This window comes from Pseudorasbora parva, chromosome 15, assembly GCF_024679245.1.
Source record: "Pseudorasbora parva isolate DD20220531a chromosome 15, ASM2467924v1, whole genome shotgun sequence".
NCBI classification, from domain to species: domain Eukaryota; kingdom Metazoa; phylum Chordata; class Actinopteri; order Cypriniformes; family Gobionidae; genus Pseudorasbora; species Pseudorasbora parva.
The window spans coordinates 42,235,399-42,253,431 of NC_090186.1; the positions used below are offsets into that span (position 1 = coordinate 42,235,399).

General features: G+C 38.2%; 1 long non-coding RNA gene across 1 annotated transcript in view; it reads left to right on the top strand.

Moving 5' to 3' along the window:
* LOC137041661 (uncharacterized) overlaps positions 1-17,825 on the top strand; it is an 82,844-nt gene extending 65,019 nt beyond the window's left edge. Inside the window, exon 3 of the long non-coding RNA XR_010898135.1 lies at positions 17,709-17,825. This is a non-coding gene — a long non-coding RNA (uncharacterized lncRNA). The remainder of the gene's footprint in view (positions 1-17,708) is intronic.
* Positions 17,826-18,033: the final 208 nt, after the last annotated feature.

The following is an 18,033-nucleotide window of genomic DNA, read 5'->3' on the forward strand; positions in this document are numbered from 1 at the left end:
TCTCTCTCTCTCACACTCACACACTCACACACACACTTGCGTGCACATACACAGTTTCTTTTTTTCTGTCCCTCCCCACATCTCTCTCTCTCTCTCTCTCTCTCTCTCTCTCTCTCTCTCTCTCTCTCTCTCTCTCTCTCTCTCTCTCTCTCTCTCTCTCTCTCTCTCTCTCTCTCTCTCTCTTTCTCTCTCTCTAACATGAAATATTTTAATAGCGATTGTTAATATCATTACATTTAATAATTTGATACAAATAATTTAACACATTTTTCCCCCATAAAACCATTGATGCATGTTAGTGGCTTTTTTATAATTCTATTATATTATATTACTGTATATTATAACATAAATAATTCAGCTGATGAATGAAGAGCATTTCTCCTTTTGTCCTTTATTGATTTGAATAGCAAATGCACATGAAAAATAAATAGTTTAATAGGTGAGTTCAGATAGGGGAGATTGAGCTGGTTATGAACATGAAATATTTAAAGGAAAGCAAAACAGCGAACCCAGCGCTGATATTGACTCTGTGCATATATTTGGCTGGTCTCTCCAGGAGTGCTATTTAGACAAACAAACAATGTCATTTTCATTTTCCTTCTGGTTTATAGTTTATACAGAAGTGTTAGCTGGGCAGTCATTTCAATGATGTTTATGTTCATACATAATTAAGTTTAAAACTAAACAGCTCAGATTTATTTGATAAAAATAACAGGTTGCACTTCATTTGAAGGTTTCATTGATACAGTGTAATTATATTTAAGGACTGAGTAGTATTAATGAACATGTACTATAGAGTTAGATGCATGTAATATGCATACTGTTATGGTATGTAACAAGAACACTGTAAAATGAAGTGTTACCAAATGGCATACTCTCATATCCTCTTACTCTTTGTGCAATAAGTCTACAGTGGCTAGTATGCAGATTTTCTGTATGCATGAAGTATATGATCTAGTGTGTGTGCCAGAATGTGCGGTGTAAAGCCAAAGCTCTCTGTGTGAGAGACAGTAGTTTGCTGAGGTGGCGTGAGTTCATGCTGCGCTGCTGTTCTTCATGTCTTCAGTTTCAGGACCAACCCGAAACATTTACAAACAAACTATTATCAGAAAAGGAGGCGCAGCAAATGTTTTAAGGATTTATTTGTAGTTTAGTATTATGACAGGAAGACGGATGTGTTTTCAGCTCTCACGTTCTCTTATCTCCTGCGGTCAGACAGTTTGTGGTGTTATCATCTGTGTACTGTATTTCTCCATCCATCTTTCCAGTGTCTCTTCTCTTCCTCTGTCTACTCCTCTTGCTCAGGTATTGCTCTTTTGTGGCACAGGACATTTGTATTAAAGTTTCAACTTCAGTGTTTATAAGAAGAAAAAAAATTGAGATGGGAATCATAAGAATTATATATATATATATATATATATATATATATATATATATATATATATATATATATATATATATATATATATATATATATATATATATATATATATATATATATATATATATATATATATTTATTTATTCTCCAAAAGACTTTTAGTTACTTAATCCTAAACTTCATTTTTTTTCCAACTAAAAACATATTGTATTTAATCAGTAACTCCTCATTATTGAGTGAATGCATCAACGTTTTGAATGTTATGATGTTTTTACCATGCTACCCATCTTCATTTACTCCATTTTAAGTAATTAAAAATGTTTTCAAGAACTACAGCAAAAAAATATGCAAGATCAATATTTATGAGACATTTTATTCGAATATATCATTAGATGAAATGTATAAGAACATATAATTGCCTGTATGAATTCCATTGACTGAATATAATTTAATTAAATTGATTTGAAATATATAATATAATATAATTCATAACTTCTCAAAACAGTCTTATTTAATGAAACCTTCATATACCCTACACCATAAACAACATCAATATTACTTTGAAATGTTATATAAATTTGTTATACAAAGATATATTAATTTTATCTGCATAAACTTACATTCATATGAAAAATATATGATGATAAACAGCTTGGATCTCATTTTCATGCAATGGTTCATCAATAGATGGCAGCAAAGTGAAATATGCACCTTTTCTTTTCCAAACCCTCTTTCTCTTTTCAAATTTAGACTAGTATATTAAAGGTCCTGTTCTTTGCGATTCCATCTTTCAAACTTTAGTTAGTGTGTAATGTTGCTGTTAGAGCATAAATAATACCTGTAAAATTATAAAGCTCAAAGTTCAATGCCAAGCGAGATATTTTATTTAACAGAAGTTCCCTTTCAAAGCCTACAGCGAACGGCCGGTTTGGACTACAGCGCTGCACTTCCTGCTGTAATGACGTCACTAGAACCGTTTGGAGACTAACCCTCCGCCCACAAGAACACGCAAAATAGGGGGCGTGGTCTTGTTGCTCTCCCACGTGCAGAAGAGCGCGCATCCGCGCTTGCATCTCCCCGTTATGGTAAGAAGCGGGACCTTTCCGGGCAAAGTGCGCTAAGCTGCTGTCCAATCACAGCATGGGAAGCGCTGACCCAATCAGAACTCGTTATGTATTTCTTAAGGAGAAATAGCAGAATGTATATATATTTAATATGCACTCAGCTAAAGGATTATTAGGAACCCCATACTAATACTGTGTTTGACCCCCTTTCGCCTTCAGAACTGCCTTAATTCTACGTGGCATTGATTCAACAAGGTGCTAAACGCATTCTTTAGAAATGTTGGCCCATATTGATAGGAGAGCATCTTGCAGTTGATGGAGATTTGTGGGATGCACATCCAGGGCACGAAGCTCCCGTTCCACCACATCCCAAAGATGCTCTATTGGGTTGAGATCTGGTGACTGTGGCGGCCATTTTAGTACAGTGAACTCATTGTCATGTTCAAGAAACCAATTTGAAATGATTTGAGCTTTGTGACATGGTGCATTATCCTTCTGGAATAGCCATCAGAGGATCGGTACATGGTGGTCATAAAGGGATGGACATGGTCAGAAACAATGCTCAGGTAGGCGGCGGCATTTAAACAATGCCCAATTGGCACTAAGGGGCCGAAAGTGTGCCAAGAAGACATCCCCCACACCATTACACCACCACCACCAGCCTGCACAGTGGTAACAAGGCATGATGGATCCATGTTCTCATTCTGTTTACGCCAAATTCTGACTCTACCATCTGAATGTCTTAACAGAAATCGAGACTCATCAGACCAGGCAACATTTTTCCAGTCTTCAGTCGGTTGTAAGTGGTTATTTCAGTCAAAGTTGCTCTTCTATCAGCTTGAATCAATCGGCCCATTCTCCTCTGACCTCTAGCATTCTTTGTAAACTCTAGAAATGGTTGTGCGTGAAAATCCCAGTAACTGAGCAGATTGTGAAATACTCAGACCGGCCCGTCTGGCACCAGCAACCATGTCATGCTCAAAATGGCTTAATTCACCTTTCTTTCCCATTCTGACATTCAGTTTGGAGTTCAAGAGATTGTCTTGACCAGGACCACACCCCTAAATGCAATGAAGCAACTGACATGTGATTGGTTGATTAGATAATTGCATTAATGAGAAATTGAACAGGTGTTCCTAATATTCCTTTATATGTGTGTGTGTGTGTGTGTGTGTGTATATAATTATATATATATATATATATATATATATATATATATATATATATATATATATATATATATATATATATATATATATTTGCGTTATCCATTTTGATTTTAGTTTAATTTTAAATAAATTAAATTACATATTGTATTAGTTTTTATTTTTAAAAACATTTCTGTTTAAATTTATTTTTAGCTCAATTTTAATTTCAGTTAATTTCAAATTAAATATATATATGGATGAAGCCCAAATGGATGAGAAATGAGTTCATATTCAAATGACAGACTTTGACACCTTGAGAACTCTTCTAAATGTAAAGGAGACAGTGTGTGGTTATTGGGGTCTTCCTGAAAAAAGCAGAAGCATCTGAGAGGCAGGAGAATTCAGCCAAACTTCTCTTTGCTTTCCAGGAGAAAGATATTAAAGAGATATCATTTGTGCATCGTCCCCCCTCCGTGTTCTGTTTCTCTCTTTCTCTTCCCACTCTGTTCCTGTGCGTTCCCTCTCTTCTCTTGCCAGCATCTTTCAGACGTGTTGATCTATAAACAGCCTCTTTACCATTTCAAAGATGCACCTGAATATTTGGATCAGATGAATGTCGCCCAAAGCCGTAAACCTCCTCCATGTGTCACCCTGCCGAGCGGCTTTAGTGCTGCTGACGAGATGAGCTGCTTCATAAGGGTTACTGCTGGTGTGAGGGCTGGTTATCTACAGCACAATTGTGTATAGCTCTGTTATTCAATATTCAATCTTCTATATATATTCATTATTCAATATCCAAACGTGAAGGTCTAGTGAAGCATGATTTCTGTGCCACTAATGGCATCACACTGAATTGCAGAAATGCATCAAGTGAAGTGCAAGTATTTTTTTGCACATTATTGTGTCTGCTATGATATTCTGGGTAATTTCTTTCTTACTGGTCCATTTCATATTATATTTTGTGTGTCATTTTAGATGGTGACAGTAAACTTTAATGAAATGGACAGGTAAGAAGGAAAATATTAATCATCAAAAAATCAGACAGAACATGTTGAGGCAAACACAATAACGTCTGTTTGTTTATTAAATGCATTTTGTATTGTATTTTTTATTTATTAGTATTTACTAAATGTTTGGTTTGGTTTGGTTGGTTTGATTGGTTGGTTGGTGTATTGGTTTGGTTGGTTTAGTTTGGTTGTTTGATTTGGTTGGTTGGTTTGGTTTGGTTGGTTGGTGTATTGGTTTGGTTGGTGTATTAGTTTGGTTGGTTGGTTTGGTTTGGTTGGTTGGTGTATTGGTTTGGTTGGTTTAGTTTGGTTGGTTGGTGTTTTGGTTTGGTTGGTTGGTGTATTGGTTTGGTTGGTTTAGTTTGGTTGTTTGGTTTGGTTGGTTTGGTTTGGTTGGTGTATTGGTTTGGTTGGTTTAGTTTGGTTGTTTGGTTTGCTTGGTTGGTTTGGTTGGTTTGGTTTGGTTGGTTGGTGTATTGGTTTGGTTGGTGTATTAGTTTGGTTGGTTGGTTTGGTTTGGTTTGGTTGGTTGGTTTGGTTTGGTTTGGTTGGTGTATTGGTTTGGTTTGGTTGGTTGGTTTGGTTTGGTTGGTTGGTGTATTGGTTTGGTTGGTTGGTGTATTGGTTTTGTTGGTTGGTTGATTTGTTTGATTGTTTGGTTGTATGGGTTGAGGTTGGTTGGTTGGGTTTGGTTGTTTGAGTTGGATGGTTATTTGGTTTTGTTGGTTGGTTTGGTTTAGTTTGGTTGGTGTATTGGTTTGGTTGGTTGATTTGATTGATTTGATTGGTTGGTTGTTTGTTGATCATGAACATGTGGACAGATGATTAAACATAGTGAAATGATATTTGTGAAAATGTCTATATTTGTGAGGCGACTCATTAGTATTATGATTTACATTTTTAAATTGTGGTGACTCTAAAATGCATGTTAATGGAAATAATGACCCAATTTTAGAATTAATTTGTACGGTACCCCTAAAGGGACATGGCGATGAGTAAAAAAAAAAAAAAAAAACATGAGATGGAAAAAGAAAAAATATGTCAGTGATTTAGCGTTCTCTCACAAATGTTTTGTCTCCCCGGAAACCTCTCATTGACATAATTTTCCCATCTCATATTTTTTCCATCACCATGTCCCTTTAGGGGCTCCGTAAATTTCCCAGCAAATACTTGCAAGCACGTCTTTTTAAACTCACCAAACACATTCACCTCCCCTTCATTTCCACAAAACTTTCAGTATTATTGTTTGTTTTCATTCCAATAGGGTTTCACGCATTCAATCTTTTTTCAATCTAACATCTAGGCTACTCTGTTAACACTGTTTGTGTCGTGAACTGTCCATGACGTGTCCTTTGGTCATCAGGTCAATGGCATGTTAAAGGGATAGTTAAAAAATGAAATGCTGTCATTATTTACTCATCCTCAAGTTGTTCTAAACATGTAAGCATGTCTTCTGCCCGACACAGGTAGAGGTTTAGTGGGTGAGTAAATTATTTTGGTGAACTATCCCTTTAAGAGGACTCAACACCACAACAGCAGGGGTATCTCTAGATTGGAGATGCATTGTCTATATATATATAATTTTTTGTTTGTTTGTTTTTTTGTAAGGTTAATTTTAGAATGTAATTGAATGTAAAACTTTTTGCTTCAAATGCAATCAATAACTTGCAGACAAACAAAAAATGATTCAGTGTGTAGGACAATATAGTTAATTTCTGTAAGTGAGGATAGCTAAATAATGTAAACTGACATATTATAGCCAAACATGCTTCATACAGTGACTACCAGTCAAACTGATACACATTTGGGACCAAAATGATTGACACATTGACCTGAGTATGTTTTAAGTGGTTTTTCTTTATTTGCTAATGTGACATTTGACACCGCAGACTGAACAAAATGAAGCATGGCTTGGTCATTGGCTGAGCTAAATTGGTATTATCTAATTGTGTAGTTAAATTTAACAGCTGATTGGCTGATTGTAATCCATTATATCCCTTTCTATCAAAATTATCTGACATTATCAAGATGGATTTGTTCTGACACAGTTTAACTAACTGTGTCAGAACAAATCCATCTTGATAATGTTCTTGTCATAATTCTTGTCATATTTTATTGCCATTTCTACTCTCCGCCTACTGACCTAAACATTAGCGTGCAACATCCAGTCAGGATTTAAACTTTGTCGGCTGGAGACTCAAGTTTGGTTTGAAGATGAAAAAAGTACAGAGCACAATGTTCTCTTACCATTCCTGATTTCTAACACACACTCAGTGTCCAGCTGGTCTTGTGACTGTCATTGAGGTCCCCAACAAGCGTATGAATCATACAGAATGAGTTTTTTTTTTTGAGAAGGTAAAAATGCTTGTAGTTTTGTATGATGGGTAGGATTAGTGTAAGGTAAGAGTGAATATACAGTTTGTATAGTATAAAAACCATTTGTCCCCACAAAGTGAACCAGACGTATGTGTGTGTGTTGTGTGTCTATCTTTCACCTCTCTTCCTTCCCTCCCTCCCCCTCCATCACGATCTTTCCCCTCTCAGCGTTAATGGAGAAACGGATGGAACGAGCAAGATCATGAGTGATGGTGATCCGCTCCGGTGTCCCCGTGTGTGTGTGTGTGTGTTAATGTGTGAGAGTGTTTGTCACAGTGTGTTAAAAGCATCTCTGGCACGCTCAGGTGCGCAGACCGTTCCAGCCTTGACTTTCGCCTTGAATCAGCAAAGCCGGCATATTTTGGCAGACATTTTTCTGAAATAAAAAAAATAAAACATATTGGCACTTCAAAGATTTTAAATGGCAGCGAACGGCACTTGTAAATTAAAGCGTCCTGGTGATACAAATTCAGTCAATCCAAACCCATATTGTGTTTTAATGAGGAAATAATGGTGGAGTTTTCCTTTCGGGGTGAAGTATTCCCATTGACCTCGTTCCAGGGGAAGCCCTGATTCGATGGTGTAAAATCCATTCAACTTCACCTCATTTAGTTGATTCTCTTCCCCTCTTTGCGACGCTTTATTGTCGTACACTAATTTAATGGCTTGCCATGTGCTGGCTTCTTCATATCTGCCGTCTGCACTTTTATGGGATCAATTTATTTGTTATGTACATGCGCTGGCAAGATAAACGCCTCTGTGCTCCGCCAATTTTGGGGGATAAATTGCAGTCAGGAACGGGAGGGGCGAATCCATCGGCTCAAGGAAAAATAAAGGATGGCTTCCATTTGTTCTGTTCGCGGTGGTCCGAGTTCAGCTGTTTGTTTCCATATCCTCCCAGGCGCTGACTCAGGATCAGTCGGAGTGATTTAGAGGCCGCGGTCTGAGGAATGACTGAGTGCTCGGATCAGTTTTGTTTGCTTGGCAGAATGCAGTGAGGGATGGAAAAGCAGGCCTGGGATCAGATGTTAGGCTGATTTAGAGCTGCGTTATACCTGGAGAGAGCTGTCCGTTTGCATTCCCATTCATCTGAGCTGCTTGACTGCTGCATGCAGCCTGGAACGTTTTTTTGCCTATAACCTATAAAGCTGCACTTAATTAGCATACGGTTTTAAAACAAACAAACAAACAAACAAACACACACAGAACATATTCTACTGTTTCTTTTGCTCACAGAGGCTGCATTTATTTGATCAAAAACATAGTAAAGGCAGTAAAATTGTGCTTTTTTTAATGTATGTTAATATATTGTAAAGTGTTTGTTATTCCTGTAATAAAAGCTGAATTTATCATCATTACTCCAGTCTTCAGTCTCACATGATCCTTCACTAATCATTCTGATGATTTTCTGCTCAATAAACATTTTGGATTGTTATAAGTGTTAAAAACATTTATAACAAATTGTTACTAAGTGTTTATATGATGCATTTTTATTTTTCAAGATTCGTTTATGAATAGAACGTTTTTTAATATAATCTTTTGCAGCATAATAAAAGTCTTTACTGTCACTTTTGATCAATTGAATGCATCCTTGCTGAATAAAAACTAAGAACCCCAAACCTACTAGTTAGATATGCGTAAAATCAAGAAAACATTATCAAAGATGTAAGCGTTATGCAAGTGACTTGAAAGAAATGCTTATAGCACAAACATCTAGCTGCTAAAATATTAATGCATCTTAAAACTGGACAGCAAGTTGTCATTTTAGCAATTTTACTGAGTGTTGCATTTTTGCATCTTGCAGAATGAAACAACCTTTAAATGTAAATTCTTAAAAACAGGTACAGTATAAACAAAAGCGTTTCACTTTTGATTATTTTGCATAGTTTTTTCATATGTTTATACTTCTAAGAGCAAATTAACTTGCATTTATTAATTTGACTTAAAGTAGGTGTTCTTGTGGAGCAAGACACAATGGTAACAAAGTGCTTTGAAAGTAAATATAGATAACCAAAACGAATAAAGGTCCAACAAAATTTGAATTGCACGTATTCAAAATAATTATTTAATTAATTAATAATTAAGAAAATAAAAGGGTAAAACTTTACAATAAGGTCTCATTTGTTAACACTAGTTAATGCATTGCCTAACATTAGATATCAATGATATATATATATATATATCACTCAGCTAAAGGATTATTAGGAACACCATACTAATACTGTTTGACCCCGTCGCCTTCAGAACTGCCTTAATTCTGCGTGGCATTGATTCAACAAGGTGCTAAACGCATTCTTTAGAAATGTTGGCCCATATTGATAGGAGAGCATCTTGCAGTTGATGGAGATTTGTGGGATGCACATCCAGGGCACGAAGCTCCCGTTCCACCACATCCCAAAGATGCTCTATTGGGTTGAGATCTGGTGACTGTGGCGGCCATTTTAGTACAGTGAACTCATTGTCATGTTCAAGAAACCAATTTGAAATGATTTGAGCTTTGTGACATGGTGCATTATCCTGCTGGATGTAGCCATCAGAGGATGGGTACATGGTGGTCATAAAGGGATGGACATGGTCAGAAACAATGCTCATGTAGGCCGTGGCATTTAAACGATGCCCAATTGGCACTAAGAGGCCTAAAGTGTGCCAAGAAAACATCCCCCACACCATTACACCACCACCACCAGCCTGCACAGTGGTAACAAGGCATGATGGATCCATGTTCTCATTCTGTTCACGCCAAATTCTGACTCTGAATGTCTCAACAGAAATCGAGACTCATCAGACCAGGCAACATTTTTCCTGTCTCCAACTGTCCAATTTTGGTGAGCTTGTGTAAATTGTCGCCTCTTTTTCCTATTTGTAGTGGAGGTGAGTGGTACCCGGTGGGGTCTTCTGCTGTTGTAGCCCATCCGCCTCAAGGTTGTGTGTGTTGTGGCTTCACAAATGCTTTGCTGCATACCTCGGTTGTAACGAGTGGTTATTTCAGTCAAAGTTGCTCTTCTATCAGCTTGAATCAGTCGGCCCATTCTCCTCTGACCTTTAGCATCAACAAGGCATTTTCGCCCACAGGACTGCCGCATACTGGAATGTGAATGCGAATGTTTTGAATGTGATTGGTTGATTATATAATTGCATTAATGAGAAATTGAACAGGTGTTCTTAATAATCCTTTAGGTGAGTGTGCATATATATATATATATATATATATATATATATATATATATATATATATATATATATATATATATATATATATATATATATATATATATATATATATTATAGCATCTATTAATCTTTGTTAATGTTAATTAATAAAATGTACAGTGCCTTAACCTGAAAATATCAGAGATTTGAAATCCTGCCTGAACAAGATATAAAAATGAACTAAATATACCTTTTTCTCATTATCAGCTCTAGAATATTTTGTCACCTAGAAATTGCTCTCTTCAGTGCAATTTTCCATCAGATGATTTTATTCCTTATTTACCCTGCCAGTAAATATTTATGGTTAAACTTTGCAATAAGGTTGCATTTATTTGCCTTATATAATGCATTATCTTACATGAGATGACAGAGCTATATATATATATTACCAATGAGCTATATATATATATATATATATATTACCAACTTTATTCTGTCGCAGTGTACGCAGTGTATTTTAGTTTTGTTCATGTTTTACGTTTTTTAGTTTGTGATGCTCCCATGCCCTTGTGTGTTGTCATGCTGTCATGGTTCTTTGTTTGATCATTGTTCACAGGTGTGTCTTGTCTAGTCATTAGTCTGTGTATATAAGCCCTCATGTTTGCCATGATCCTGCTCTGGTATTGAATGTTACCTGTAACCCGTTGTTGGTGAAAGTCTGTTATAGCCAAGTTTGTTCAGGGGCCTATTGCACAAAACTAGGATAAGGGATTAAGCTGGGATAACTTGGTGATCTTGTCATCTGTATGCAAAATTTAGTACACCGCTGTCGTGTAAACATACCCTGAAGGCACACTCACACCAAGAACGAAAACAATAACGAAAGATTACTGTATATTAGCGGATAAATGAGCCAGGATCACCAAGATATCCCAGCTTAATCCCTTAGTTTTGTGCAATAGGCCCCTGGTCTTCATTGGTTTTTGTATCAGTTCACTTCAGCAAACTTGCCAATGGACTGCTTGTGACATGATTAAATGTTTGTGAGAGCTGTTTGCAATTAAAATTTTAATGCAAGGAAAAATTTAAATAAATGAAATTCAAGGAAATTAACATGAATTAAAGTTGTCAACTGCTTTGAAAAAATGAGGAAAAATACTAGATTTCCCAGAATGCATAAAAAAAGTAGCAGTCATTTAATTAATTAATATGCCCCTGATCTTGCAAAAATAATTAAAATGTATGCATAAATAATCACATAAGTTTTGTGAGTAATCCTACTGACTATAAGCAGACTATAAGTCGTTTGACTCGGCGGCCATCTTTGAAACGCCTCTCGGGCATGTGAGTGCAGCTCCTATCTCTTTGAATGGGGAAACATCAAACTCTCCAAAACTGTTCGCCATTGTTTCAAATTTTTCATAAATCACCAATGGAATCTGACGCCACTGTCTCATAAATTTTGTTTCTAAACCCTCGAATCATGACAAAAAAAATTAATTTTTCAGCCTGGACAAAGATGATGCGCAATCCTAAACACGTGTCTCAAAACGCTGCCTGCTTTTATGGCCCTGTCCCAAAATGCCACCTTAAACCACCCTTACGGAGTCCCCACTTTCCCGATGTAATGCCGGTTTGACTGCCAGGAAGAGGTCCGCTGTGTAACCCACACCAGAAGTGCGCATCGAGGGCGCATATCGACCTCAAAGTTGCTCGCGAGCACCCTTCTGAGACCTAAAATGACAAAAAATGGGAATTAACGGACATAAGCACACAGCAGCCATTGTAAGTCCACAAGACTGAAAGTGCACATGAACTGTGCCATTTGGGACAGGAGCTATATCAACCAGAGTTTATAACGGCAGTTGCAGTGACATGATGACTTTACTAATCAACGATTGGCTCTTTCATTTAGAAGGCGGGGCTTATTCGCCATATTGGCCGTTGCCTTTTCTCACATTCCCAAGAAATCGGAGAGCATCTTCCTATATATAAAGTCTTTGCTGTAAGTACCTTAAATTGCAAGCAAATGTCAGGTTATTACAGTAACCCGAACCCTAACCTAACAGTCTTCCTCCAATGACATGTCAAAATAACTCTCATTGCAAAGTTTCTTATAGTTAGAAGAATGTCTGTTGTGGACTATTGAAATAAAGTGTAACCAACAAAATTCTGTATACATTAGACCAATTTACACCTTTTAATATTATGATGACATAAAATAGTTTGTCGTCTTCTGTCCTGACATTACAAACTGGCTCAGCGAAAGAGAAAAGCGTCTCCTCAGAGACCGTGAAATAAGCTAAGGTGTTGTTGTTTTCTGTTCTCTGAATAAAACTGATGAATGCAATCGTGCGAATGCTTCAGTTAACATCAGTACATGTTTTCCTCTAGTAGTGTCAGTCTGTTTGAGGTTGCATTGATTTGTGCAGAAAACATTGATGAGGTGAGCAGACGAGTGCAGCTGTCCATCATTTATAACTGATGAGTTAGAGATGGACACGGCACTTCTGCTTCCTTCTTCAGTCTACAGAATAAATGATGCATTAATCTACGAACGTGCATCATATACACTGATCAGGCATAACAATATGACCAATGAAGTGAATAACAATATCACTGATAACACTGATTATCTCTTCATCACGGCTCCTGTTAGTGAGTGGGATATATTAGGCAGCAATTGAACATTTTGTCCTCAAAGCTGATGTGTTAGAAGCAGGAAAAGTAAGCAAGCGTAAAGATTTGAGTGAGTTTGACAAGGGCCAAATTGTGATGGCTAGACGACTAGGTCAGAGCATCTCCTAAACTGCAGCTCTTGTGGGCTGTTCCCGGTCTGCAGTGGTCAGTATCTATCAAAAGTGCTCCAAGAGGAACAGTGGAGAACCGGCCATAGGGTCATGGGCGGCCAAGGCTCAGTGATGCAGGTTTACATGCACACCAGTAAAACTGATAACTCACAAATATCAGCTTATTGAAATAACCAGTTTCCCTGTTTACATGCAAACCAGTAAACTGACAATGCAAGTAAACCGTGTTTACATGACTTAATTAATAAACCGGGTTATTTCCTTGTAGTGACGTCAAATATAATACTGTTCGTATCTGACTTGGAGTATTATAAATGTTACGTCAGTTTTGTTGTCAAATAAAGAGTGTCAGCGGGAGATTTACGGCTCATATTATCCCTCATGCAGTTACAGATGCAGCGTTTAGACTGAACCTCTTCTACTTCTGCTGCATGAGATGAGAACACATCTTTACAACTTTCTGGGTCTTAAAAGAGTCTGTGTTTGTGATATATGTCCTTATTTCATGCAAAACGCAAGCTCGCTCTGTCTGGATGCATTTAAATCTGTCATAAATTAGCATTTTTTGTCACCTATCACACATGCGCACTTCAATGAGCCGTCAGAAAGCAGGTTAATGCGTTTACATGTCGCGTGAAATCAGGGTAAGAGGCCAAAAACTACCTGTCCCGACCGGTTTATTCTTACGCCGTTTATGACCGTACTCCGATAAAAGAAAACGGGTTACTGCATTTACATGACCATGTTCACTGTCGGCTTATTAGGCAAAATCGGGTTAAGAACGTGCATGTAAACGCACACAATGATGCACGTAGGGAGCGAAGGCTGGCCCGTGTGGTCCGATCAAACAGAAGAGCTACTGGAGCTCAAACTGCTCCAGAAGTTAATGCTGGTTCTGATAGAAAGCTGTCAGAATACACAGAGCATCTCAGTTTGTTGCGTATGAGGCGGCATAGCTGCTGACCAGTCAGGGTGCCCATGCTGACCCCTGACCCCGCCGAAAGCACCAACAGTGGCACAAGAGCATCAGAACTGGACCACGGAGCAATGGAAGAAGATGACCTGGTCTGAGGAATATCTTAAATATGTCTTGGAAAACAGAATGTTTCGAATCCGTTCTACATGTCAGCCTCCATTAATCTGACTGTATGTGTATAATTTGGTTTTGAGAGCTGAATGTGAGAATGAAGTTTCAGATAGACAGACATGCTGTGTGTGTGACCTGAGCTCCCGTCCTACAGGACAAATAACATCAGAGACGACATTCACAGCGGCTCTCTCGCCACTATCATCTGTCTGCGGAAGACAGGAAGAGACGGACTGATACTTGTATATACACACACACACACACACACACACACACACACACACACACACACACACACACACACACACACACACACACACACACACACACACACACACACACACACACACACACACACACAAACACACAAACACACAAACACAGAGTATCTAAATGACACTGACAGCTCAATTCTTCTTGTTCCTGTGTTTTTCTATCCCTCTATTTCTGCCCGTCTCAATGAGCATCAATCTGACAGACCCTCTACTGAAAAAACAAGTTGCAATGCGAACACACACACACACACACACACACACACACACACACACACACACACACACACACACACACACACACACACACACACACACACACACACAAACACAAACACAAACACACACACACACACACACACACACACACACACACCTGAACACACACCCTGTACACTTGAAGTGCCCACCATCACGGCACACTTGCAACATCAAGGGCAACATTAGACAGCAAACATGAAGCAGAATTACAATTCAAACTTTAATGTGTGAAAGTAGAATTAAAATGAATTACTTAATTTTTAATGCCATAAAAGTGCAAACTTAGAAAAAAAGGGTGGAAGAACACCTCATTTTGCAGAATTCCCAGCTTTGTTGAAATTCTTTAGGTTCAATAATTCATTAAATTCCACTTGCTTTCATTGCCATTTCAAATTTCGTTGGGCTTCTTTGACTTGGAAACTGCAGTATTTTACTAATGAAGAGTGTGTGTGTATAATAGTGAATATATTGTTTATTTATTTACTGATACACAACCCTTCAAAAGTTTGAGTTCTGTAAACATTATTAAATACTACTATTAATAATTTTATTTCACAAGGATGTAATTCTTTCAACATAATCAAAGGCTGTTGAATCGAAGTAGCAAACAGCAGAATTGCTGTAAAAATGTTAAAATTCAAGGAAATAGATATAGCTTTGTTTTGTACTTCTATGAAACTTTGATCTTTTAATATTGAGCTGAATTGTTAAATTCCACATATCAGCTGAAACATTGATCCCGATTTAACTCCTATGACTTGGCAACTGCAGTAAATTAATCTAGAAGCCTCAAAGCTGTGTATGAGTTTCACAAGGCTAGACTTCAGTAACAGCGAAATGGGAAACAATTTTATAATGTTACAACAGCCTATAAATATGGTTAAAGCTGCAGTGATGAGTTTTGCCTCTTTCTTGCCATCTCTGTTTGAACCCTGAAATTGCAGTTATTTGCAGAGGGTAATAACTTCTTGGGTGGGCTGTGCATTAGGTGGACTCCTCAGCGCAGAAGAATCTAATGTTTTGAAGTGTATGTGTGGGTTGTCTATGATGATTGTTGTTTTGAACTTTCCAGATTACAAGCTGGCATCGAAATTGCAAGTTAAATTACATTCCAGCTGCTGTGAGAAAACCCACAAAGAGAAAAGAAAATGTATACTGTTGTCTGAGGTCAACTTCTGATGTTTGTGTGGTTTTTACACTCAAAAACATCATAACTAATAAGTAATAGGCTATTTTCTATTCTGGTTTTGAGACTCTCTCCTGAACGCTGGGTTCTGATGGGCGTGTCACTGGAGACTTGGAAGTAAACGCCCACAGCTAGGATTGGATAAGATATGCATATTTAATGAGCTTCAGCTCTCCTGTCAGTTCAGGGAGAGGAGAGAATGAGGGAGAAGCGGCAACCAGAATGATTCTCTTGATCGCAGGGCTCGTAAACGTCTTTATCAAAGAAACACAATGTTTTATTTCTCATCGACCCGCGATTGATTGGACTATGTTATTTTTATATTACACATAGCCCGCAAGATCAGACGATATAAGCGCAAACCGCGCACACACACATACACAAGCTTGTGCACGCCGCCACTCAGATGTCAACGAGAGAGCGACTGAGAGTGAAAGAGAGAGAGAATAGCAGAACAAGAAGGGAATATAATGAGATTGATCGGCCTGCCGGGCTCTGCGAGCCCTGGCCTATACGTGTCTGAGTCCAGCGTGCTAAAGTTATGCTCTGTTAGACACGTACACATAAAACGATCTATAACAATGCTGCACTATTACATATAAAAACACGTTTTACTCACATACTAAGTGTGCTGCACCATTCCTGTCGGATCCAAATCCAGCATCAACCGGTGCTTAGCGACTGTGTTCTTCTACAACCAGGAATAGGGCAATATCTTAATCTTCCTCGTCATATTTATTGTTGTTGACCAGCTAGCACGAGACCGCCATGAGTCGGTGGGCGGGGCTACTGGATTAGAAGAGTCGGTGGGCGGGGCTACTGGATTAGAAGAGTCGGTGGGCGGGGCTACTGGATTAGAAGAGTCGATGGGCGGGGCTACTGGATTAGACGAGTCATGGGCGTGGCTACTGGATTAGACGAGTCAGTGGGCGGGGCTACTGGATTAGACGAGTCAGTGGGCGGGGCTACTGGATTAGACGCGCTGTAGATTCTCTATAGTCGTGTTTGGTCACGCACTGACGTCAGTACAGGACCGTTTGCTGAGCCTGGTGTCTATAAAAGCTTGTCATTGACTAACAAGGAAGTTTTCAGCTCTGAAACTTAGAGGATAATCTTATATTACCATGACCTTTTATATATCAAAAGCTCAAGGGAAAGTTGATTTCTCAATTCATCACCCCTTTAATACAAAAATAATAATTTGTACTTGTAGCAATCAGTTAGTTTTTTAAAGGCAATGGTATGACTTCACAGGAAAAGCTGTCTAAACACACACGAGATGTCTGTCAAGACTCCAGACGCGCCCTCGCAGATCTCTTATTCTCTCACTCACTGCTGAGTCTCCTGAAGCGTGAAGCTTCATTTGGGCTGCGTGTCGCTGACTAAAGCCCTTGACCTGCTGTTTGCAGCGATCTGCTCTTTCATTTGTAAGCACTTAAGCTCAGTTTGTTCTAATTACTGGCTCTCTGATGAGCTTTCGTTGGGGAGAGCCAGTCAACTCCTAATTGTCTATTGACATTACCCTTCCATTTGTAAATCTAGTTCACTGACTGCACACATCGCCTACAGTCAACTATTTGATTTGGGGTTGGTTGGATTTTTTTTTTTTCACTTTGGGACTCTTAGTACCAACTGAGCATTGTTTTGTTTTTTGTTAATTGGATAGATGTTTTATGCAAGGCCCAAAACGTGCCCCACACAATATGCATTGCAACCAATAAGATGCATTCTTCTAACTATGCAAGTTTAATTTCATGCACCACCGCGTTCACAAAATGTGTTAGACATAAATTATATATTGCCTGAAGTACGTACTGTAATCTACATCAAGATCCAAACAGAAAGAAACACTTGGTTTTTGCACTTTATGAAGCTGTTGAGCTGCTCCAGAAAGAGAATTGAACTCAAAACTGTGTTTTTGTTAACAAGAGGTAAGGAAAGATGACGTTTTTTCTCTTTTCTCCAGAACAGAACAACCATCACCTGTAACTACATCTCTGTCTGGATATAGAGGTGTGGGAGGAGACGCGTCACACAGTGATTTATTTATTCCTCCGCTCCCGATTCAATTGGGCCACCCGTGAGGCGGAAATCCTGAGACTTCAGTCCTGCTCGTCTCCTGTGGTATTTTGGCATTAACATTATCATAGTGAATTCACCTTTATAAAGTGCTTTATACAATAGAGAATCAATAATGCAAACTTCATCAAATATGAGGCAAATTCCAATTGTGCTCTAAAGCATTATCAGAGTTTGTGTCTTGGGATATTTAAATTTTTATGTTCATGTTT